Here is a 25142-nt window from a genome sequence, read left to right on the forward strand (position 1 = left end):
TATTTCAATAGTTACAAAAGCAGCTTTGTTTGTACTGCTCCACTCTCCCAATGCACTACATTATCTCCCTCCTTAATGTCACTGCAATATGTTTGGAAAGAATAATCTAGACTTGATGTTTCTCTCTCTATTTTAATCCCACTCATCGTCAGCCCATTACACTCTGGCTTCTGCCCTATAACTCTGAAAGTGCTGTCCCCAAAGTCACCAATGACCTCCTAATTGCCAATTGTCTATTTTCAGTCTTCATCCTACTTGACCTCTTCCTGCCACCTGCCACTGCTGACCATCCCTCATTTGTAATCTTCTCTTCTCTTGACCTCTTCCTCATAGTTCTCCTTCCTTTTGGACTCTTTCAATTAAGTGTCCCTCCTTCCTTGCTTGGTCCTCAAATACTTTTGTTTTCTGGTTACACTCGATTATACTGCTCTAAAATCAGAATTACAATCTGGCTGGAGACATGTTTACTTCAAAGAGTTTTTAAAGCAAATTGTGAATAATATGCCATTGAATGGAAATAATCAGATTTCACACAGAAATTCAGGTTTCTGGCATCAGGAAATTAAAAGGTTTAGCAATTCTGAATCCATCTTATTGAGGACCCAACAATCTTCCAGACCCAAATACTAGGAGCTTTTTCATCAACCCAGAAGCCACCCTTACTTCTACATTTTTATAGCCTGCTTGGATCTCCTAAAGCACTTACTTTCTCACCACTGTTATACATGTGTCTTGAGAGCAGAGCTTCCCAAACAGTGCATAAGAACCACCTAGGGAACTTGTCCACATGTTTCCGTCTCAGCCCCATGACAGCAATATGATGGAAATTGGGTAGGGTCCAGGAAAGGGCATTTAAAAAAATCCAAGGTGAATTTGAAGCAGGTTGTCCACAGAAGACATTTGTGATAGTTAATACTGAGTGTCAACTTGATTGGATTGAAGGATGCAAAGCATTGATTCTGGGTGTGTCTTCGAGGGTGTTGCCAAAGGAGATTAACATTTAAGTCAGTGGGCTGGGGACGGCCAACTCACCCTTAATCTGGTGGACACAATGTAATCAGCTGTAAGTGAATATAAAACCGGCAGAAAAACTTGAAAAGGCAAGATTGGCCTAGCCTCCCAGTCTACATCTTTCTCCTGTGCTGGATACTTCTGGCCCTCCAACATCGGACTCCAGGTTCTTCAGTTTTGAGACTAGGGATGGCTCTCCTTGCTCCTCAAACTTGCAGACAGCCTATTGTGGGACCCTGTGATCATGTAAATTAATACTTATTAAACTCCTATATATATATATATCTCCTATTAGATATATATATATCTCTCCTATTAGATATATATATCTCTCTCCTATTAGATATATATACATCTCTCCTATTAGATATATATATATCTCCTATTAGATATATATATATCTCCTATTAGATATATATATATCTCCTATTAGATATATATATATATCTCCTATTAGATATATATATATCTCCTATTAGATATATATATAGGAGTTTAATAAGTATATATATATATATACTTATATATATAGGAGTTTAATAAGTGTATATATATATAAACTCCTATTTTATATATATAATAGGAGTTTAATAAGTATATATATATCTCCTATTAGATATATATAGGAGTTTAATAAGTATATATATATATGTCTCCTATTAGATATATATATATCTCCTATTAGATAGATATATATATGTGTATATATGTGTATATATATATGTGTATATATATATGTGTGTATATATATATGTGTGTATATATATGTGTATATATATATATATCTCCTATTAGTTCTGTTCTTCTAGGGAACCCTGAATAATACAACCTTATTTTATGGAGTTTAACGCCTATGTTTTAAACTTCTACTGCAGTTGTTGATCTCAAGTGTCTCAATGTCTTGTAGGAGATACAGATACATAAACAGGTAATTGTAATAAATATGTCCAATCACCACTCCCAAGCAGGCTGAGGCCTGGTGTTCTGATCTCTGTGAAAGTCTCAACTGGGGAGGGATATCAGTCTTTTGGATGTAGGGTCAAGGAACTGTCTTGTTGACAGAAAAAGATGTTCAATAGACAGAGAGAGTGGTACCAAGCCAAAGGGACAGAGACTGAAGAAACCAAGGACAGTGGGAAGTTTTGGGAGAGAAGTATGAGGACAGGGATGTGTGGTAGCTCTTTGAGGTACACGGAGGTAGCTGCCTTTGAAATGAAGCTTTTGGCATTAGCAAAGAGGGAGTAAGTAAAAGTGCTATCTCTGTGTGGATCATAATATGACACATGTTATAATAGAGTGATACATGATGAACATAAAATGAGGTTCAATTAGCTTCAGAGTCCGAAAACAGTCTTACTTAATTCAGTGTACCACTTAGGTTGAAAACTGTAATTTGTTTGTGTCATCAATCTGTGTGACAATGTTGTCCAGCAGCTGTATGGGTATAGTGATGTATGGGTATAGTGATGTTTGCCTGAGGCCTAGCCCTGCATACCTATTGGGATTCAACTCTAGGAATGGTCTGGATCAGTAGAGTAAAAAGAAAAGGGAGTAAGAAAAGTAAGAGTTAATGATGAGTGATTCTAAAGATAGACCATGGTTTAATTGCTCAATAGTGGAGCAAGAAGACTCTGATCAAGTAGCAACGAAAAAGTCAAGGAACTGCTGGCCTTGAAGAATAGGTTGGTAGAGATGAGAGAAACTGAGGACTAGAAGAAGGGAGTTTATGGTAAAACAGGCAGCTTTGGAAGATTGAGACCTCAAAGACCAGTCCAAAAGTATTTCAAATCTGTCCATGAGCGTATGTTGTTGAACTTGTGTAGAGTTGAAAGTAGATAGAATTAAGACGACTAAGAAACTATAAAAGCAAAGAACATGGCTGGGCGCAGTGGCTCATGCCTGTAATCCCAGCACTTTGGGAGGTCGAGGCGTGCGGATCATGAGCTCAGGAGATCGAGACCTTCCTGGGTAACACGGTGAAAACCCGTCTCTACTAAAAATACAAAATAATTATCCGGGCGTGGTGGTGGGCACCTGTAGTCCCAGCTACTCGGGAGGCTGAGGCAGGAGAATGGCGTGAACCCGGGAGGCGGAGCTTGCAGTGAGCCAAGATCGCGCCACTGCACCACAGCCTGGGTGACAGAGTGATACTCTCTCACACAAAAAAAAAAAAAAGTATGGGAAATGAACATATTTTCATATATAATTGTCAGAAACAAGAAGTTTTTGGTCCTAATTTTTTTAATTGCTTATCTCTGCTTTTGAATTAATGCATTTATACCCATGAGGTCTTTATCAATGTAATGAAAATACTCTGCATTGTCAAATGTTTAACCTTTGAGAAGACCATATTGAGCAAAAAATAGTTCAATCTAAATAAGTAAACAACAGCAATAATAACAACATATTATATGGTGGCATTTCATAGATTGCAAGGCTTTTTTAGATACATCATATTGTTTGTTAAAAAAAAACTCACGGGATACACTTGGAAGAAATTATCATTTCTTTTTAATAGACAAGTAATATCGAGAAGACTAGCCTAAGGTAACAAATTAAGAAGTGACAGAAACAGAACTAGAACTCATGCATGTCCATTTTATTTTAATATTGTAGATATCTTATAAACTGATGAAGTTATTGTGGAAGCACTAGTTGATACCTTTAATATTGTTACAGGGATTTTTGTTGTTGTTGTTTTCCAATTGTTATTTCAACTTAAAATCCATTTTTCTGTTAATGCTTGCTAGAAAATAAAGTCATTCAAAGTCATCAAATAATTGACTAAATTTGTTTAGTCATCAGAGGAAAAAAACCCAGAAAACCTAAGACTTTTATTTCTTAGTATTGCATAGCTTATGTTTACGGGGTATGATTATTTAACAAAATTTATAGAAATCTTCATTCTTCACATCTTTTTGGATTTTTAGAAGAAATAACAAGGTACACATGGGGTGTGTGTATGTGTGTGTGAATTCACATAGGTGTATGGAGCTCTAATTTTTATATAAAATGCAAATACTGAGAGCCACTTTTAAAATCATTTGCCTGTATTCAATGGTTCTACCTTTGTTTTTCTGTAGTTTAATACAAGAGGGCTCTTCATTGACTGTTCGTAGAAGGAAGCTTTTATGTAGGGTTGCACATCTCAAGAATAAATCACAATGGCAGAAAAGTCACAATACCTGAGACCACTGTCTTTCCCTTTCTCTCAGTATACTTTCATGTAATTTCTTATCTTTATTTTCTATAAATATATTCCAGAGGAATAGAATATAGGGGGAAGGAGGCAAAATCTCTATTCTGAAAATGAGATTTCACTGCTTTGCTCAGTTCTTCTTGCCCTTATACCTGTAGTTATATCCAAGTGATGTAATATTTTTATAGCTACTGTATTCAACTTTCTCACCTACAGAATGGACCAAATAAGAAAATGTATATGGAAGCATTTTGTAGAACACAAAGCACTTTACAAATAATATGTTTGATGTGGAAGCAAGTATATGGACTTAGAGTCAGTTTTATCATTTCCTTGCTGTGTCACCCTTGGAAAATTACTCTCTCTGAATCTTAATTGCTCTTCTTCTGCAAAATGTAGATAACATATTATGTCAGACATTGCCCTAATTAACTTGAGTTCAAAAATCAGGCCGTGTATAGAATCTATATTTCCATTTATAAATGACAAATTTTAACCTAGAGAACAAAATACTTTACACAGTGTCTGGACTTCATTACAGTCTGGAACACATTTTCCTTCATATAAAATTTTGCCCGAATTCTATGACCACTAGATTTTCTTTTTTGAGAGAAGGAGTCTCACTTTGTCACTCAGGCTGGAGTGCAGTGGCAGGATCATAGCTCACTTCAGCCTTGAACTACTGGGCTCAAGTGTTCCTTCTGCTTCCGTCTCCTACGTAGCTGGGACTGCAGATGTGAGCCATCATGCTTGGCTTAGATTTTTTAAAAATATGTACAACAATATGCAAATAATGTCCAATGTCTGGCTGAATATATACAAGGTATATAATGACATTCCTATCAGATTTCCCCCTTTATATGAGTTGCTGGGTTTTGCCTCTACTTACAAGTCAGGTGTTTTTTCAAAGGCAACATATACTTCTTGGTAAACATATAAATACCATTAAGAGTTAGATACAAGGAGGTTGAGAAGCCAGAGTGTATTCAAACTTTGAAGCAACATTTGACCTGTAGAAAACATATGACATTAAGTATGATCAGTTATGACTGAAATAGATAACTCATTTATCAACACTGGTTTGCATAGTTATTGAAAGGGCAGAAGAATCACTTTTTCTAGCTTACAAATAATTTTCATGTTCAATGGTAGTGACTTTACGTTTCTAAGTCTATCATAGTTGTGTCAGTTACTCCTTAATATATGAGGTCTCCTTCTTCAAACCCATTCTTCACATTGCTGTCAAAATGATCTGTATCAAATGTATCTCCCTTTTTAAATCCTTCAATGGCTCTCCACTGCCCTCAGGATAAAATTCATATTTCATATCAGGGTTTCTGTCTTCCTCTCTACTTTCATCTTCTCTCGGGATTCTATAAATGTTCACTAGTCATAATAACATCCCAGGAACTTACCCACAGCTTTGTTCTTTTACCAATTCTCCTTCTCACCCTTCAAAATTCCTGAAAGTATTTCTCTGATCTTTTTCTGTTTTAGTTTCATTTCTTCACATTCTCATGATATCTTGTACTTATCTTGATCATGTAGTTTACCTTATTGCACCATATTTATTAGTTATTTCATTTCATAGAAAATCAATGTCATAACTGCAGGAAGCTTTTCTTTTTTTAGATCCTTGATGTGAGAAACAATATAGGAAGCACAGTAGGTGCTGGGTAAACATTTGCCAAATGAATGGAAAAACAAAAGCAAAAACAAAAACAAAAACAAAAAAAAACAGGCAGCACCAAACACAGAAATTGGGATAATTTCTTAGAAAAGAAAAATACTTGACCAGATTAAATTTACCAACTCCTAGCTAGTTGTTTGGAGATTTAGATAGTGAACACCATATTCCCTTTGTAGAGAGGACATGGAAAAATATCAGGAGAAAAATCAGCGAGAGTTCTCACACTGCCTCTATGTCCAAGGTTAGAGAGGGGCTATGTGTTAGTCAAGGTTACATTTTTGTAGGAGAAAAAGATAACTGTAGTGAAGTTGTCTGCCAGTATTTCCTTTCAGCAAAAGACATAGATCAAGTTTTCCTATTTCTTCTTCTTCCCCAGGGCGCTGGCTGGCCCACCCCTGAGACTGAACCACATACCAGGTGGCCCTGATGAAACCCATGAGGAGATAAGCACAGCTTTGCAGGGACAGATGATTCATTTTCTCAAACTTCACCCATTTGTACGTTGAGGATAATAGTACAGCCTGCCTCATAGAGATGTTGGGAGGATTAAGGAGCTCAGAGAGATAATAAACATAAAAGAGCATTGAGCAGCTGTTTCAGGATTCAGTCTGAAAAGCAGAGGGAGATGCTCTGTAAATGCTCCTCTCATTCGCCCAGCCTTCATCTCCAGCCCATACTCTGGACACGCAGATTCTAAAAGGCAAATGGAAAAAGTGGGATGCAAGTACTGGGAGCTTTTTTCAGGCCTATACTATGATATCAAGATCAATTTTTGTAGGTTACCCATGTCGCTGGCCTTTTCTCAGCACCAACAGCACTAACCCCACAGACACGTGAGTCAGATAAAAAGCTCCCGATGCACCTCTGAAGAAATGTTGATTAGACTGGGGAAGCCATGATAACCCCCATAGCAAAGGACGTGAAAGCTGCCCCACATTTGATGATCTGAGTTGGGATTATCCATTTTGTGGACTTTTAGGGGCATGTTTTAGAAATCAAACTGCCTTGTACAAAATAGACACTGGAAAAATAACCACTAAATCAATTTAAATAAAATTGAATAGAAGTCCTGTCTTTTCCTTCAAATATCCAGACTTTGTGGCTTTTTTTTTTTTTTCAAATAATGTGGGTAGGTATATGTTTGGGGGCTGCTTGTTAATGTCCATACTATTGTATTGTGGTAATCAATGACAGCAAACAGAATGGACATTTATCTAAAAATCAGCAATGATGGCATAGAAAATATGTATTGAAATTGTAAAAAGTGTTTTGAGAAAGCTGAAGTTTAACCATCTGCTAAGTAGTTAGAAATGTTCTGTAGCTATGATAAATATGAAATACTTTTATCTGTATGTGAAAACTAATGGATAGAACAAGAATTCAGATGAGATCTCAGGAAATTATAAACATAATTCATGAAATAAGAAAGTTTAATTTTTTGATGAAGATTTGTGTTTTTTCCTTTAAATAAATTTGTTAATTTACTCATACATTTTCTGAAAATAGAAAAGATAGGCCTGACACAACAACGGGACTCTTATGACCTACATTTTAGCTAGGGAAGTTTTCACTTTTTTGTGAACAAAAAAACCATTTTGTTCAATATTTCTGATCATATATTAGGATGTCTAACATTTTCCCTTTGAGACACAAGTCTTACAAAACTCATATTTTAATTATTTAGATGCAAATTAAGTAAATTTTGCAATATTTCAGTCCTATACTTGGGGTAGTACATTTGTACTATGGCTAAGGATTTTCTCAATAAATCCTTATTCATACAACTGGTAGTCTTGGGGTTAGCAAAGCAGCTCACCTTATCTATGGATTAACTGAAAATATATCAGTGTCATTTCAAAAGCTGAAAAACTAATAGTTAATTTGGATCCATTGAATTTCCTACTACAGTCTGATTTGTTCCATTCAGGATTCTGTAATCCTGGCTTGGAAAGTATTTAACCGTATTCTTATTTTACTGATTATCTTGCTTCAAGGGATTTTTAAAACACATTTAAATTTATGTAACTTTGTGAAGTTTTACACTTTTTTCCCCTTTTTCCAATACTGTAACATCGAGTCTCTTTACTTTTCATTTATATCCAATGGAATTACTTTACTATTTCTATAAATTAGTGTATCTTCCAATTTCATATAACTTGTTTTGAAATTTCTAGTCATTTTGGACCCAGCAGGTGGCCCATTTCGAATAATTTTGATATCTTGATTTAAAAACAAAGTGACCCACACTCTGTATTTTCTAAGAACAAATGCATACTTTGTTTGCATAATTCTACCTTTGATTTACAATACTTTGTTTTAGTAATTTAACTCCCCCTTTCTCTGCAATTCTGCATCGTCTAAAGGCTAAATGGATACAATTTTGTAGCAACTTCTCAAATGTGTTTCTAATCAGAATGCTGCAGCACCTTTCCATTAGGCAGATGTTTCCAATGTTATATTCTTTACTGGAAAGCTCATTATTTTGCATTTACCTATAATGAACTATATTTGCCACGTATTAGCACAGACACTTAAATGTTCTCAATCTTGATATTTTGCTTATAATATTTTTCTTTGCTTTTGTAGTCATTTAAAAATTATCTACAAACAAGCAGGGTAAAGGTGAGGTGAATCCTATCTGGTCTAGTTTATATGTTTTGCAAAGAAAGATGAATTCTGAAGAAATGTAATAGAAGGAAAAGAAATAATGATGGGGCTGAATCGATATCTTAGCTCTTTGGCTTTTCCACAGCACCACTGTTTTACTACACATCAGGATAATAACAGCAGTGAAACAGAACGTATGAGAGGAACTAACAGTTGTGTATAGTGACCTTCCCACTAAACATGTGACGATCCCCTCATTGTCTCAAAACTACAGGGGAAATATATTTATACATTTTGGTGAATTGGCTCATAAACTTCGATACGACTTTAAATAGTGTTAATAGGGTATCATGAAGGAGATTACTACATCAAATAACCAAATGAATCAAATTGAATAACATCTTGAAAAGTTAAGAAAAATTGAAGAAAAAGGTTATGGTAAGTTAGTGAGTTTTTAGTTGCAAGTTTTACTTTATTCTGATTAATTGGTAAATACATTTATAGAAATCTATCTAAGGAGTATTACGATCTTGGGGATTTGTAGTTATTGGATGCTATTATAGCCAGGGAATCCAGAATGACCACCGCCTTCCATGTCAATAATCTTTCCTAGATGAATTACTACCACAAGCCACACTAGTGGAATAAGTGTCATGGTGACTTTTTCAGCTCTCTAATATTTTAATACAGAGTTTCCATTGAACTTGGATTAGAGAGTGTTTCTTGTGCCTAAAGATTTAAGTGGGGACTCCAGGTAAAGACATTCTCTTGACTCCATATTCTGAATTTTATAGCCAATCTCTGGAAGCAGAGAAAGAGTGAGGGGAAAAAAAAGAAAGAGAAAAGCAAAATCTTTGTAACTAATAACCCATCCACCTCCATGGAGTAGATGAGAAAGCTTCCCTGGTTGGCCCCCAGCAGCTAGGTCCTTCTAAGTACCACTTACCACATGGAGATAAGAAAATGGGAATTTTCAAGAGAGATAAAGAAAAATGCATCAAGCATATCTTTGGGTATTTTAAAGCCTGGTGATTCCATATGGCCCATTGATGTTCTGGTAATCTAATAAAATATAAAACTCCATATTTTCCTCCCAGGAGAACACTAAGAAGATGGGCAGAAATCAAAGCTTCCTGGTGTGAGGTTGTGGTAGAAGATTCCTGGTTGATCAATGTATAGAAGATGGAAATGGATTCCAGTTGTGGGAAGGAAGAAGTAAGGCTGTCAAAAATCCTGAATTGTCTTGAATGACATGTAGCAGCTAGCCAGATAGTAAAAGTGGGGAGGGGACATTTCAGAGCAAAGGGACAGATTGTCAAAAATTATAGTTTTGTGTTGTTTTATTTTACTGTGGAACCATAAGCTGTTTGATTTGGTTTTGGATCATATAGTAGAACAATTATGTATCAACTGTTCACTGGGTTGTCCAAAACGCATCCTCTCGGACTTGTTTTAGAGCCTTTATGATTAGAGAATATACCTCTCTTAAGATCCTTGAGTTTTCAACAACCTTACTCTGCCACTTTCGTGAAGCATGCATTTTCATCCTTGGTGTAATTTTGGATAAAATATTGCTTTTTTTTCTGTCTTAGACCAAATATATATAAATAGGGAAAATACGATACTTTATTCATAGGCTTGTTGGTGCACATATGAGATTACGTCTGTAAAGTGTGCTCTGTAACCTGGAAAAGGCAATACAAAAGTTACTTATTAAACTGATGAAATTTCTGCCATTTCTTATATTTTGTGCCATATAAAAATTTAAATCTTTAAAACATGATATTCAATAAATGTAAACCATTTATATCACTCACTATATACAACTGTTTTTCATACGATTCAACTCAATAGAAGTGATTATCTTTAAGAAAAGCCTTAAAGCAAATATGCCAACTATATGGCATATGTGACTTAATTCCCCACTTGTGCTCTCAAAGACAACATCACTAATTGATAACAACACTTTTCCTCCTTGTCTGGACGGAGCCTCAAAATTCTTCTCAAAATCCTAAGCAGCCAAAACCAATAGGGAAGAGTTGGCTCTTGAAATCTATTATTATTTCCCTTAGCCAAATGAAATTTTGATGGGATTATAGCCAGAAGAGGGAAGAGGGTATTTGTCTTCCCTGCAAGCCATCATTGTAAACAACTCTTTTGTTCAGTAAAGGAAAAAAAGTATTGTGAGGTGTTTTCTTAGCAATGCAACAAGATATACACTTTTTCAAAAATGGGTTTTTAAAAATCTGATTATTGATTGGTTAATTTCCTTCAAAATCCAACATGGTTTCATAACAATTGTGTTAGTTTTAAAGTGATGACTATGAAATGAATAGGTTTGTGTCAAATAATAAATATAAATTCTAGTAAAAATATCCCTAAGCAGATCAGAACAATTTTGTGAATGAAGTCTAAACTATAGGCAGATACATTAACATGCTATAACCATGTACACACACACACACAAACACACATACACACACACACACACACACTTACCGAGTCATTGTCAGATACTATTTTCATGCATCATTTTGATGCTGCTTAATGCAGGATATATTGAAAAGCTATTATTTGGTCTTTTCAAAAGTACCCAGTAAATAACATTGTGCCCAATTTCACTTTTTTAAGATAAAAAACTGAGGCCTTTAAGACATATAGTGGTTGTGTTTTGAGTGTGTAGCTATATAAACAAAAATCCTTCTTTAAACTGGTAAGTACTTGTTAACTGATATACTCAGAAGGATGAGCGGTGCCAGGGAAATAAGACACAGCACAAGGAAGAAAGGTCTTTGCTTCCTGCAAAAGTTTTGCTATGGAGGAACTAACAATAAGGATAAGACTTAAATGGATATTTTTACTCGTTCTAACTTGGGGCTTACCGTCCAGTGGACCAGCACAAATGTGCCAGCGAGCCACAAGATACTCCATCAGTCCCTCTGTCCACTGAGACCTGGGACTGTGGGATTTTTTTTCTCTCTTTATCAGGAAGGTTCATCTCATTTTGCTCTGCCTCCTGAAGAATCGTTACTTTTGCTGATCCAGGTGACAGAATTATGGCACTAAGGTGTAAGGAAGTGGATTGTTTTAAGATCAACATAAAAAAATTCTACTTACTGCCACCTTGTGTGTGAATGTAAGTTTGCCAAGAAGCTATATTTGTGTGACTGTGTGGGTGAAAAGGGCTGTTCTGTCTGCAATTTCAACCAATATATGATATAACACTGGATTCAGATACATTCTATAATGAAGGGCACATTTGAGATTTCTCTTCATCTGTGGCCCAATAAGTGGATACACTTGCTCCAGTGACCTAATTCTTTCAGTTTTATTCATTTAATATATGCAGTCCAGAGAGCTATAGACCCAGCCCAGCAAGATGCCAGTTTTTCTTGGACTAGATGATAGGAGCAAGACAGAGGACTGATAACCCTGCACACTCAGACGTCCTGGGGGGAGATGTCAGATCAGATCAGATCGAAAAGGCAACCTGATAGAAATAGAAGAGAAAAATATTCTTATTCCAATCTCTGTCAAGCATTCATCAGCTCTTTCAATTCTTTGTAGCCAGTACACTGATAAAAGTCACATGTAGCCATTTATTTCTTTAAAGTATATAAATAAAGAAAGAATGAGTAGGGTTGGGCTTTTGACAAAATTTTACAGAGACATTATTCCACGATTTGGGGATGTAAATTTAATCCTAGTTAGTCATTTCCCCATGGTAACAAAAAAGGAAGTAGTAGGAACATTGTAAGTTAAACGTCTGAGCATCAGAATTGGACAGAGAGACTTAATCAAGTCCTATCTCCTCTACTCACTAGTTACGTAGTTCTAAATTCTTGGTCTAGCAAAAGTCACTAGCACTATTGGAAAAGAAAGTGAGACAATACTTGCAATGTGTTATGTTTCTGTATGAATACATTTTCTGCAACTATCTTACAAATAATACAGTTAGAACATTTATCTTTTAAGCATTCAATCAACCAATCACAGCCTCAACACCCTTCCCTGCCCCCCCACACACATATTGAGTGTCTGCTATGACCCATGCACAGGAAAATAAAAATTGGAAAAAAAATTCTCACATTCTCAGACATCTAAACTTAAATGTCTTCACTTACTTATCAAGACTTTTATAATGCCAGCAGCTTGCCTTCAATGGATAAAGGGTAATGCATATAACAATGGCACAAGGCATTGACACTAGGACAATTAGGCAACCTAGAGCTTCTCAACAAACAACTAGCAGAGAGTCTAGTGTTCAAGGAGAAAGTTTTCTAGGTGTCGGCTTCTTGAAGCTGTTGCTCCAAAGGAGGTCATTGCCCAGAGTAATGAGAACAGTTGGGAACCTCTCCCATTCTCTATTGCCTGAAGGTCAACAGCCATCTGGTCTAACCCATGCTGGCTTTCCAATTGAGAGTGAAAACAGATTTTCTATCATGTCCAAGAACAAAGGGCACTGATGAATCGTGGAAAATGTAGATGACACAGTTGCCTTCACCCATACAGAACGTGTATCTCAATTTTCTGAAAATGCATTCTTGGGCAAAGTGTCCTATGATTAAAAGGCACAAGTATAAGGGACATCAGAAAGAAGGGAAAAATGAGCTATGCACTGGAATCCTCTTGGAATGATAAGGTGATTACAAAAATGAGAAGATCTTCATTGGGTAATAAATCAAAGTGCTATCTTTCAAACATAGAGAATAAATTCACCAGTCAACGAGTGTCCTACTCTTTGCAAATCATAAAACAGAAGTTATACACTTTAGTACTGTGTACTCTGAACCTTTTCTCTGCATTTTCCTAAAAGAAAGCTGACATCCTGATCAGGGCACTGACCAACAGATTAAAATCACTGACTATGAGTGTCCTTTTATTTTCTTGGCAGGCCACATGCTGATCCAGCAGTAAACTGTCTTTTCCCCTTTCCCAGACACTGGTTAATAAATATCACCTAGTGATAAAACTGTCCAATTTTCTTATAACAAAAACTACAAACATGAGAAGAAAATGCTGAGCTTGGGTAGGATATCTTATCTCTGTTAAATATTACAGACACATTACAAGGTCCTGTGCACTTGGTAAAATGTTTAAAATAAATATCCAAGTGCCAAATATCTTGTTCTTTCCAATTTATTTGAGGGATATTAAATATGTTACAATTAATTTCATATTCTGTATTAAGACATTTCATTTATATGCTCAAAACTACAGGGGTCTCTGTAACAGCCCTAAGTAATTCCATTTTGCAGTACAAGGGACATTGTTAATATTCAAAGATTAGAAAATACATCCTCTTTGATCTTTGCTACTTATTGAAAGACAGCATTCAGATACCAGGAATGTATTTTTCTTCAAATAGTTGCTTTCTCCTAGAGGAAGATGTGATTAAATAGAATGCCCCAGACTTAATAAGGCAACAAGAGAACTGGCAATTTCTTTTCAGCTTTCTTCATTCTAGCATCTCAAAGCTGTTTGCCTTGGGATTTAGAAATTGAGAGAACAAGTTGCTGACCCTAGAACTGAACAGCCACATTAGTTATTTTGGTGATGCCAGTGTTGAAATGGAACATGTGCCAGAGGCAGGCACACTTTGCAGAGTGGGCATTTTGTACAGTTTATTTTAATTGATGGTTCAGCATATTGGTTGGGCATCTGTACGGGTGCTTTAAAAATGAAAGAAATTATTGGTTGCTTTCAAGTAATGAGACTGGAGATTTAGAAAGGAATCTGCCTTTCTCTGATATTTCCAGCATATTTTTGAGAGTCTCTCAGTGTTTGTAACCTTTCTTTGTAACCCTTGATTCATTTAATCATTCATTCTGCAAATATTTATTAATAGTCTGCTTTTGCCAGATGTCATGGTAGGCAGTAGAGTTTTGCTTATATCCATGACCTCTTTTAATGGAGATTATAGTTCATTGGTAAGGATTTATTGCTAGGGATTTGGAGCCTTAAGCAAAAGTCTTCACCAGTCTAATCTATTATTCCCTTTAAAATAAGCTTTTGCAAATTTCAAAACACCTTCCTATGTGTGCCTGTGAAAAAAGGAATAGCAGATAGCTGAGGCCAGGCTCTCTCTCACGAGCTCTGTCATGTTTTGCTAGATCATTGCTGCAGTCTCAGTCTACTCTGCAGGAATAGACCATCTGAGGACACAGCAGGAAGGTGGCCATCTGCAATTCAAGGAGAGAAGCCTCGGGAGAAAATAAACCTGCCGGCACCTTGATCTTGGACTTTTAGCCTCCAGAGCTGTGAGAAAATAAATGTTTGTTGTTTAAGCCACCCAGTCCGTGGTATTTTGTTATGGCAAACCTAGCAGACTAATACAGAGAAGGATGAAAAATGAAGAACATTTTTTTTTGGAGCCTATTACAACAGATGAAAATTCATGCCCTCTTACACCCTAAGTTTCAGAGTAGGGAAATAAATACTACATGTAATGAAGACAGCAAATTATACAATATATGAGAAGGTAATAAATGCTGTGGAAGAAACTCGAAGGTTATATTGAACTAGGAGATCAGCAGTGCTGGGGACAGAGGGTTACAGGTTTTGGTACCAGACAGGAAGAGCAGGGAGGCATCATTGAGAAGGTACCAACTGTGTACTCAGAAGAGAGGAGGCAGCTGGTTATGAGGTCATCTGGGGGACAGCACGACAGGTAGAGACAGGAAAAGTATAAAGGCTCTGAGGTGGAACCTGAGGGTTGGAGGCACAGCAGGAAGCCAAGATAGCTGGCATTCACCATAAGAATGGTAGAAAGGAGTCTGAGGCAAGATACAGGCCAGCCTGCATGGGGCCTTGTAGACCGAGTAAATACCTCGGATGTTGCAAGGACTTTTCTGCCTTGCACGTTCTCCTTTCTCAAAATCCGTTCCTTCTGTTTGTTCTACAAATTCCTAGTTTCTGAAAACCAGCTACTGATCTGGTCTAATTGTCTCTTTTTATCATAGGGTAAAAGATACTTGAATAATATTCCACTTATCACTACACTCAGATTCTACTCTTGATTCTGAAGTTTTTGTTTGTTTGCTTTTTACTAACATCATCTTCTCCCTCAACTACCTAATCTTTGGCTTTCCTAAATTGGGAAAATTAATATGACATAAGTTTCTTCATCAGATATATCCTCAAAATGATGGTTAACTGAGCCAAGGTCATATTGGAAAAGGGTTTGAAATGAGAACATATGGACACAGCGAGGGGAACAACACACACTGGGACCTGTTGCAGGATGTGGGGGCGAGGGGAGGGAACTTAGAGGACGGGTCAATAGGTGCAGCAAACCACCATCCACACATATATCTAGGTAACAAACGTGCACATTCTGTATGTAAAGTAAAATAGAAAAAACTTCCATATATTACTTTAAAAATGTTTTTTAAAAAAAGAAAGAAAGAGTTCGAGACACGGGACCATTGCTTAAGGAAGGATGCACAATGGGGTTATAAATCAACACTCTTAGGCTGATGTGTTCTGTGGGAGAGGGGCTCTGCAGAGGGATCTGGCAGGCTGAAGGAGATCCATGGTATTGTTCAGGAGATAAATGAGGGATAGGGTGACCTGAAGGAGAGAAAGAGAAGCCACTGAGGGAACACATGTAAAGACAACAACGTTTAAGTTTAGTGTTTGTTCTATGAACAACAGACACACCCAAAAATGTTATCTCAGCATATACATTGTGGTAGTATCTTACTGTTTATTTGTATAATACCAAAAATCTATGCGGATTATAATTCTTAATAATGAATTTCACCATTGTGGGAAACGAGAAATAAATATAAAAAGTAAAAATGCCTTAAATCAAGTGATTACTTTCATTTCCAATTATGTATCCTCACACTGAAACTCTGGGTTAGGTGTCACGGACCTCGTTCTGCAGAAGCAAGCGTATATGAACAAGGTTATTGATTTAAACTTGCATAGACACAGGAATTGATTCAATCTGAAAACATGTGTGTGTGTGTGTGTAAAATTTCTTCATGAAAATGAAAGACTATGCCATCTTCAAGTTGGACAATACCTAAGGGTCTTCAACTCTAACCTCTTTATTGTGTTAATATGAAACACAGAGGTAGGGTAGGAGAGTGGCTTATCCTTGGGAGTCCCAGGAGTCAGGTCTCATGACCTCATCCAATGCTGTTTTGAAGGTATCTCTAGCTGGTTTTACAGCTAGAGAGCCTGGGTTCAAATATCAGCACCACTACTTACTTGCTGTGACCTTGGGCAAGCTACCATATCTCTCTATGTGTTAGGTTTCTCATCTGTAAAATACAAATAACAATAATATTTATTTGTGGTTGATTGTCTAATGAGCACAAAGTCTGCCATGCCACTATATACTCATCTGTGTAATGTGACTTTGCTAATCCTCTTGACCAAGGGGGTAATCTCTTTGAATCTGGGTTAACCCTGTGACTTGTTTTGACAAATAAAATGCACAGTAAATGATGTTATGTGAATGACCTGGCAGATTCTGCTTTTGCTTTAAAAGCACCATATTGTGAAGAAGCCCAAGATTATTGAAAGAGAAGCCAGATATCAGATATATGAGTTAAGCATCTTAGACCTCCCAGCTCAGTGAATCCTCCAGAGGAATGCAATTACACTAGTGATCCTAGGAGAAACCAGAGAGAAACTACCAAGCAAGCCCCAAATCGCAATTAATAATAAATAATTGTTGCTTTAAGTCTTTTGGTTTGAGGTTTTAGTTAAAGGGATTTTTATTACAGCACTCTTATAAGATTGTTTCGATAATTAAGTGAACTAATACTTTGTAAAGTGCTTTGAATGGAGTGCCTGATGTGTAGTAATTGTTCAGTAAACTCTAGTGATTATATCTTTAATTATACTGGTTTTTATAGGCCTGGCAAGTTAATTAATGGTTGATGAGCAACTGGCTAGCTACCAGGCCTTTTGGCTTTTTACCTACTGCTTATTCTACCTGAATGAGCTTTTGTTGACTGATATTTATATGTACAAATTTGGTATACATTCAAACTGAGTGTTTTTCATCTACATGCTTATAGATTTATGCATAGATTTTTATTTGAACTGTGCACACAACTGTTCAAATATGGATTTTGAGATCATCCCGTTAAATCATGTCTTCCAGATTATAAATCATACTTTATTAATGTTTCCTATTGATTTTTCATATAACTTTTTATATCCCTTCAAGGGACATCTATAACTAAGTACTGAGGTAAGACTATCAAGGGAGAAGTCGATTTCTCTTGCCACTCACTTTACTTTGCATCAAGTTGAACTCTCATATAATGTCTTACAGAAGATTAAAAATTAACGGTTTCTCATGAAAATATTGACTAGAAACATTTTCCTATTATAAATCAATGATTCTCAGCGCACAAATTTCAGTAACTAAATAATTTTTATTTGAATCACTAATTCTCTTTACTGTTATTGTGAGCTAAGATTGCATGTATTTTGTTAATATTCAGAAACTGTATTTTGTTGATATTCAGAAAGCACTGTTAAACTTGTTTAAATAAGGAGAATTTAGAAATTAAAGAAGAGGTGATTTTCACAGTGTTACACGCATTCATCAGGTATTTACTGAGCACCCTGTTTCAAACAAAAGAGACATGGTGGTGAAATAGACATACAAGCTTCTGTTCTCATAGAACTTACATGTGGAAGAGATAGATAATAACTGAGTAAAGAAGCGAGCAGATTAATAAGTAGGACAACTTCAGGCGGCATGTGTGTTGAAATCCTACAGAGCAATAGGAAATATTTATGAGGAAGTGCTAATAACTTGCTGCTGAATTGGGTGTGGGTGTGGCAGGAATGAAGAACTACTGTTTTTGACTTTGCTTGTAGATGGATGGTGATGCTATTCACTCATATAGGGAATCCCTATTTACTGACTTAGGGAGCAGGCTCAGAAAAGAAGGTAAATCAAGTATCCTAGTCTGGGCCCGTTGAATTTTAGACACCTTTGAGGTTATCCATGGGAGTTAGATTGATCACCTTGTCACTCAGGGGAGGGTCTTGGCTGGACATCCACATTTGTGAGTCAAGGGGCAGTAGATGAAAGCGCAGAAATATCTGCCTGGGAGGTATAGTCACCTTACTGTCTTGAGCAGTTTGAGGGAATCCCAACATTAAGACTTTAAGACCAGCCTGACCAACATGGTGAAACCCCGTCTCTACTAAAAATACAAAAATTAGCGGGATGTGGTGGTGCACGCCTGTAATCCTAGCTACTCAGGTGGCTGAGGCAGGAGAATTGCTTGAATCCGGGAGGTGGAGGTTGCAGTGAGTCAAGATTGAGCCACGACATTCCAGCCTGGGTGACAGAGTGAGACTCTATCTAAAACAAACAAACAAACAAACAAACAAAAACCCAAACCAAAAAAAAAACTTTAAAAGATTGGGGCATGAGAAAATTCTAACCTCCCTCAGGAACAGAATCAAATATCCTCCTACTGCCCCATTTCCTATTGCTTAGTCTCACTGTAATCCTCAACAGAAACAGCCTCTTCCCTTGCAGTGGCCCACCCTTGATGCCCGGCAGTGTCCCACACCTTTCCTAGCCACCTGAATGCTACTGCACTCTTATACAAAAATAACCATATAAATCTATGGAATATTGTGATGCCCCAAACTCAAGCCACTGTTACATTTGTATCATCAGTCTCCATTTTTGAGCTCTTATGCTCCCTCAAATCTTTCCAACATGCGTTGGTTGTCCCAGATTCTGTCCTTATGTGGGCTGGCAAAGGAATAGTGAGCAGCATAAAAAAGAGTTTGGTTTTCTTCCCTCTATAATAAGAACAAAGAAACTGGGAGTGGTCAGATAGTGTAAAACTAGCTCAATGGCTTCATGTAATTATTGAATGTCCTGTCCTCAGCAAGCAGGAGTCAGGACTCAGAGCTGGGTTCCTGGGGCTAGGCCTGGGAGCAAGGTGTGTCAAGTGATATAGGGTAGTCCCACTTCAGTGGAGTTGAGGTCAGAAGCTGAACAGAGAGCCAGGAGAAAGGTTTTGAAATAACCATTTTGATATAGCCTCTTTGGTACTGTTGGTATATTGTGGTCCTGAAAAAAAAGGTCATCTAAACAAATATTTACCTAGCAATAATTACTCCATCCCCTAATTCTCACTTCATTCCTCACATGCAGAGCCACAAAATGTCCATAGCATCAAAAGATCCCCTGAAAATATTACATAACAGATCTAAGAGATAACTTCAAGAGTGGAATTAGCATTAAACCTGATAGCACAGGGAAAGCCCCAATGTGAGAGAGTGAATTAGACGGTCCAAGACAAGGCACATGGAATCAGGTGGGAAACTGGAGCACCAGAGCAGAGACAAGTGTTCTGAATTAGGAGGTGCTGGGTGTGATATGGAGTTGGAGGGATTATCTGAGCCTCAGGGAAGAGTCATGCTATCTTTTGCCTAGCACCCATGGCCTTGCATGGCTGTGGAGTAACTGGTAAGCCCTCAGCTCAGTCAGGACCCAGAATCACTCTGGTTTTCTTACCTCATGCTGCTTTATCCCTTCTCTTGTCTTTTCATCCCATTTGAGCTCCTGACCAACTGGAAGAGAGTTCCTACCACAGAAAGAAAGGCAGCCAAGAACACAATGTCCTGACCTAGCTCTTGGAAGTACTAAATTTCATCACAGAAACCACAGCCTCAAGGACAGAGGACTTATCCAGAGTCATCAAATCTATCGGTCTTTTTCCAAATTCTGTAGATTTACACGAAGAGGTAATATAGTTATTTAAAAGTAAAGTATTTTAAAGGACTTGAAGTTATGGGTAATATCAGTTCATTCCTATGAATGTAGTGACTTCCAAGCAGGCCAAAGAGATGGTATTAAAAAATAGAATTTAGCTTTTTGGACTATAGGTGGTGAGCCTGAAACCTGGGTTCTCAGTAAGGAACTGGCAGTGTTTAATGATGATCAGGAAGAATGCATTTGGCAGGAGATTTTCTTACATTAGCAGAAGTCTCAAACGAGGGAGAAAAAAGCCCAGATAAGATTCTTACAATAATTTCTATGGAGGGAGATAATTGTAACATAGAAAAATACTAGTAAGAAGAAATGCCCATTAAATCTAAGGAGTAAACAGAAAGAATATTGGAAACAGCACAAGCTATATCAGTCACACCAAACTAATCACATTTTCTTTCCTTGTACATACACATCAAACAGTAAATGAGAATCAGAGTATTCCTTAGTTGCAAGAAGAATTTGTACAACTCTTTCATAGTTTCCCTTTATGGGTGAAGTGTACAAATAAGATCTGATAGCGTAGCTAGGTGGATTCACACCAGAGAGTGTATATTTCTGTTCCTCCAAAAGAAGTCTCTGGAAGCAGCCCAGAGATCATTTCTTCATCAGGGCCTCCGTAAAATTTTACTGAGGAGTTATATTGAGTCATAAATCATATCCCATCCAACTCTGTGACTGACTCAAAATCCAAAATTAACTGCAAATACTAAAATAATAGAACTAAGATTGAAAATGATATGAACAGGCTAAAAGAAAGGCTTAAAACCTCTGAGATAAATTGTAGCAATGATAAACATAATGGTCTGCAGTTAGCTGCAGAAAGTCAGCTGGCTTAGTGCAGAATGGGAAGGCCAGAAGTCAAGCAGTAAAAAGATCTAGGAGGGTTAGGGTAACTACAAGTTCAATGTGAGCTGACAGCATGACCTGGTTGTGAAAATAAGAACACCTGATCTTAGATTGCACCAATAAAAGCATCATGTGGTAAGAAATGAAAACAGAGTCCAGTGTACTCTCGTCCGTGTAAATTATAACCGTATCTGGAGTACAGTATTGAGTTTGGGTGCCAAATAGGTTTAACTATGTCAACCAAGATAATAAGGTTCTAGAAGTCTTATCATGAGAGGAACAAATGAGGCAAAGGAGAATGTTTTGCTCAAAAGTAAGAGAACAATTGTGTTCAAACATATTTGAGGACTTTCAGGCTTCATGGAAAAGAAAATCAATCTATTCTCTTTGGCTTCAGAGCATAATACAGTAGAATTTTTTTAAAGGCAAATGTAACGTTGGTTAAAAGGAGAGCTTTCTAATAATTTCAGCTGTCCCATGATGCTCTAGGCTGGCTCATATGCTAGTGAGATTCCCATGCCCGGAGTTCTAAGTTAGGTTGAATTACCCCCATCCAGTGCTGCTATAGGAAATTCCATCTTGTGAAAGATTAGACTGGAAATTCTCAAATCTTCCCTCCATCTCTGAGAGTCCATAATTCTATTTCTTATCCCCATTGTAGAGCTGCCATTTTAGTTAAAATGTAGCTGTGTTCCTATTTTAAAAAGTGTGTGTATATGTATGTATGTATGTATGCAAGTATGTGTCCAAGTGTGAATGTGCTTGTATGTGTGCAAATACCCACACAGCCATGCACATACCTGCTGGAGCCAGTGCCACACCATGGAGATGGAACACAGATGGAGAGAACATGGCATTCCATCCCCTTTACTTCTGTGATGCACAGCACCTCCTCTCTATAGTTTTGTGTCTAAAGTCACTCCCTTGGGTGCAGTGGGATCCATTCTTATCACCTGGTCTGACTATGTTCGGCTGAAACTGAGCTTAATGAACAGGGGACACATAAACACAACAGGAGAGCTTTAGAGCTGGCAAAAATGAACTAAAACCTAAGCTAAACCCTCGCATCTAAATTTCTTCTATGAAATTTTTTGGTCAATAACATTTTTATAAGAACCAAAAAAGGCATTTTTTCAAAATACAAAACTGCTGGAAATAGGCATGTTCTGAGATGGGGAATCCTGGACGTTGCTGCATTTTAAGCCAAGCAATTTCACTGTGTCTTCTGGAAAAACAAATACTTTTTATTTTCTTAATAAAGCTGTAAAATATTTTCACAGAATGCAGCTCAGAAAGAAAGAATATTTCTAACATTTCTCATTTCTATAGAATGTCCATGAGGTTTTTATCTTTTCTGATTTTGTCAGAGGTAAGGATTTTTTTTTCATATTGCTGCAATTTCAACCTTTTGAACATTAAGCAGATATAAATTATCTACAAGGCTAAAAAGTCTTTGATTAACAAGCCAGGGAATTGCAGGTATTAAAATTGCCCCCCAGAGGGAGCCCATATCGTTCCATGAATGCATTAGACATCTACTTCGAATTACAAAGAAAAATTAATTAAAAAGTATATGTTTATAAGTAATGTGCATTCCCCTGAGTTCATTCTAAAAGCCACATATATGCGGAATCTAATAAAAATTAAATTATGCTAGCTGCATATTTTACTTCAGCAACATGAGGAAAAAGATACAAGCAGGTGCAACCTAATGTTTCGTTCAAGAGAGCTTCCTCAGTGCCCCAACAGATCTGAATGGATTTTAATACTTGACACCCACCAGAGAATTCTGTGTGAGGTGGAAACAAGGACTGCAGCTACCTTACGAAGGGTGATTCGTTGTCCCTGTGAACAGCTCTGCTTCCAACCCAACTATCTGCCATACACTGAATTATTATGACCATGTCCACACTGGTTCTGCAGAGTTGGTGGATAGAAAGATTTAGCAGGCTTGATTTATAAAGCGTCCTCTACGATGGGAAATAGCAGGCAGCCCTGCTGATTGTTGGCCATTTTAACAAGTCCAACCTCAGGCAAAGAATTTCCTTTACAACTCGTCTGTCAGACAGTGTGGCCTTAGCATCTTTAGGTGTATATGGGTCTAGAAGCAATAAAAGTGTTGTGACATCCAACACTTTCCCATATTTTGTTTATTCCATAGATATCTCATTTCGTTAGCTTTTTGTGTCTTTTTTCCCTCCCTGTGCTTTTTCTCTTTCAGTTACCATGGAAACAATTTCCCTGGTAGGGGAGGAGCCTAATGGCATCCAGGAGTGTGAAGTAAAGTCAATTTATATCGTGGTTTGTGAAATATTGGGAGTTTGTAATGGTTGTTATCACCACATATGGTAAATCAATCTCTCCCTAGAGCAAATTTCTAAATATTGATATAAGTATGGGAGTGATGGAATTATATACAATCATGCATCTCAGCAACTTGCATGGCAACCTTGAAGATGTACATGTCTATTTTGTCTTGCTTATATAAACAAAAAATAGAAAATAGATAAATTGTATTATTTATATTTTTAATATATTTTAAATTCTCCAAAGGCATCCATTGGCCCCTAACAAAATGTATATGGTTGTTTTAATTATACGAATTAAAGAAGTCCTGTCTAATCACTTAAAAAGTTTGTATGTGTGTGTAAATGTGTAATTTTTTACATATAGCTTATATATAGCATAGTAGCTATGCCATCTTCACTCTCACCACTATCATTCTCACTTTAAATCAACTGGTATTTGGATAACCATGTTAATTCAGAAAATGCAGGCTTTAGAACTTTGTCAAAACATGAGCATTTCACATAAGCAAGTAAGGTGATTACATTTTCAGGTTTTAAAATAGCCTGGTTTGTCCCCCTTGTCTAACCAAAATTTGTTTATTTGGTTTCGCTTGTAGCTTTTTCTGCTTTCTATTTTCTCTGAAAGAGCCGTGAATGATGAGACGACAAAATATTGGATTATTTGTGCTCTTGAAACAGATGCCACCTGAGTTGTGACAGGTATTTTAAGTATAATCTTCTGCATTCACTTAACACTCTCATTTGAAAATTTTCAAACCTTGGGCATATTCTTGTTCATTTACCACTGAAATGAGTCACCTCTTGGGTGTGAAGAGAAAGCTAGGAATAAAATGGGAACAAGGAATGCAGGTGTAAGGGAACAGTAACAGAGAAATCGGAAGTATCTTGCAAAGTTTAACTGGCTCCAAATGCAGATGTAGAACAACCAGGGAGAGTGGGATAGTTTGATTTTTTTTTTCCTGAAAGAGCACCCTACATTAACATCAATAAACATAGAAATTATGGCTTTAGCTGACATTTTAGCAGCAAGCATTCTTCTTAAAATATTTCTGTTTGGTACTGTACTCACATGTTTCCCTGCTGTGGAACATGGTCAGAGGCTGGCTGCATCTTTGAAATGTTGTGTAACCTCATTCTCTTTTTGGATTTGGGAAAGTACTTAATATTTTAGTATCTTTTAAGATAAAGATTCTTTAGTTTGAAAAGGGTAGCTGGGGAAAAAAATTTAAAGTAAACCTTCTCAAATATGGTTTGAAATTTTTACAAATATAATTTTAAAAACTAGAAAATGGAATTCTATGCATTTAAAGACAAGAAGGGGAAGACTGGAGGGAGGGGATGGAAGAAAGTCCAGGGTGATTGTTTGACTTATTTTAAAAAGTGCCTCTGATTTCAGGAGAAATTAGGAGTCACAACTCTCAATATCATGGTATTTCTTCTTTCTCCTGCCCCAAGAAATGCTGTTTAAAGAGGAACCACCATTTCTTCCTTGCTTTGTTTATATCATAAAAGTTGGTTTTCCAATTGCCTCTAAAGAGTAAATTCAGTGATATGTTTGTTGCAATGTTATGGAATCTGACACACCCAAAGAGCAGGTTCAGAGCAGTGCCTGCATCCTGTACAGGTTGGAGAAGTGAGCCCCCACCCAGAGAAGGCCTGAGGCTGGTGCACAGAGCATGAGGCACACTAGTCAGGCTGAGTTGG

The 25142-nt window shown here is 36.9% G+C and overlaps 1 long non-coding RNA gene across 3 annotated transcripts in view; it reads left to right on the forward strand.

Moving 5' to 3' along the window:
- The window catches only part of LOC100968459 (uncharacterized), a 133174-nt gene that overhangs the window by 24672 nt on the left and 83360 nt on the right, over positions 1–25142 (forward strand). For 2 of the 3 annotated variants that reach the window (XR_010112944.1, XR_010112942.1), the window contains exons 3-4: positions 20071–20255; positions 24035–24137. This is a non-coding gene — a long non-coding RNA (uncharacterized LOC100968459). The remainder of the gene's footprint in view (positions 1–20070; positions 20256–24034; positions 24138–25142) is intronic. The other variant, XR_010112943.1, reaches the window with a different exon arrangement.

The sequence above is a fragment of the Pan paniscus genome, chromosome 7, assembly GCF_029289425.2.
Source record: "Pan paniscus chromosome 7, NHGRI_mPanPan1-v2.0_pri, whole genome shotgun sequence".
Classification (NCBI taxonomy): Eukaryota; Metazoa; Chordata; class Mammalia; order Primates; family Hominidae; genus Pan; species Pan paniscus.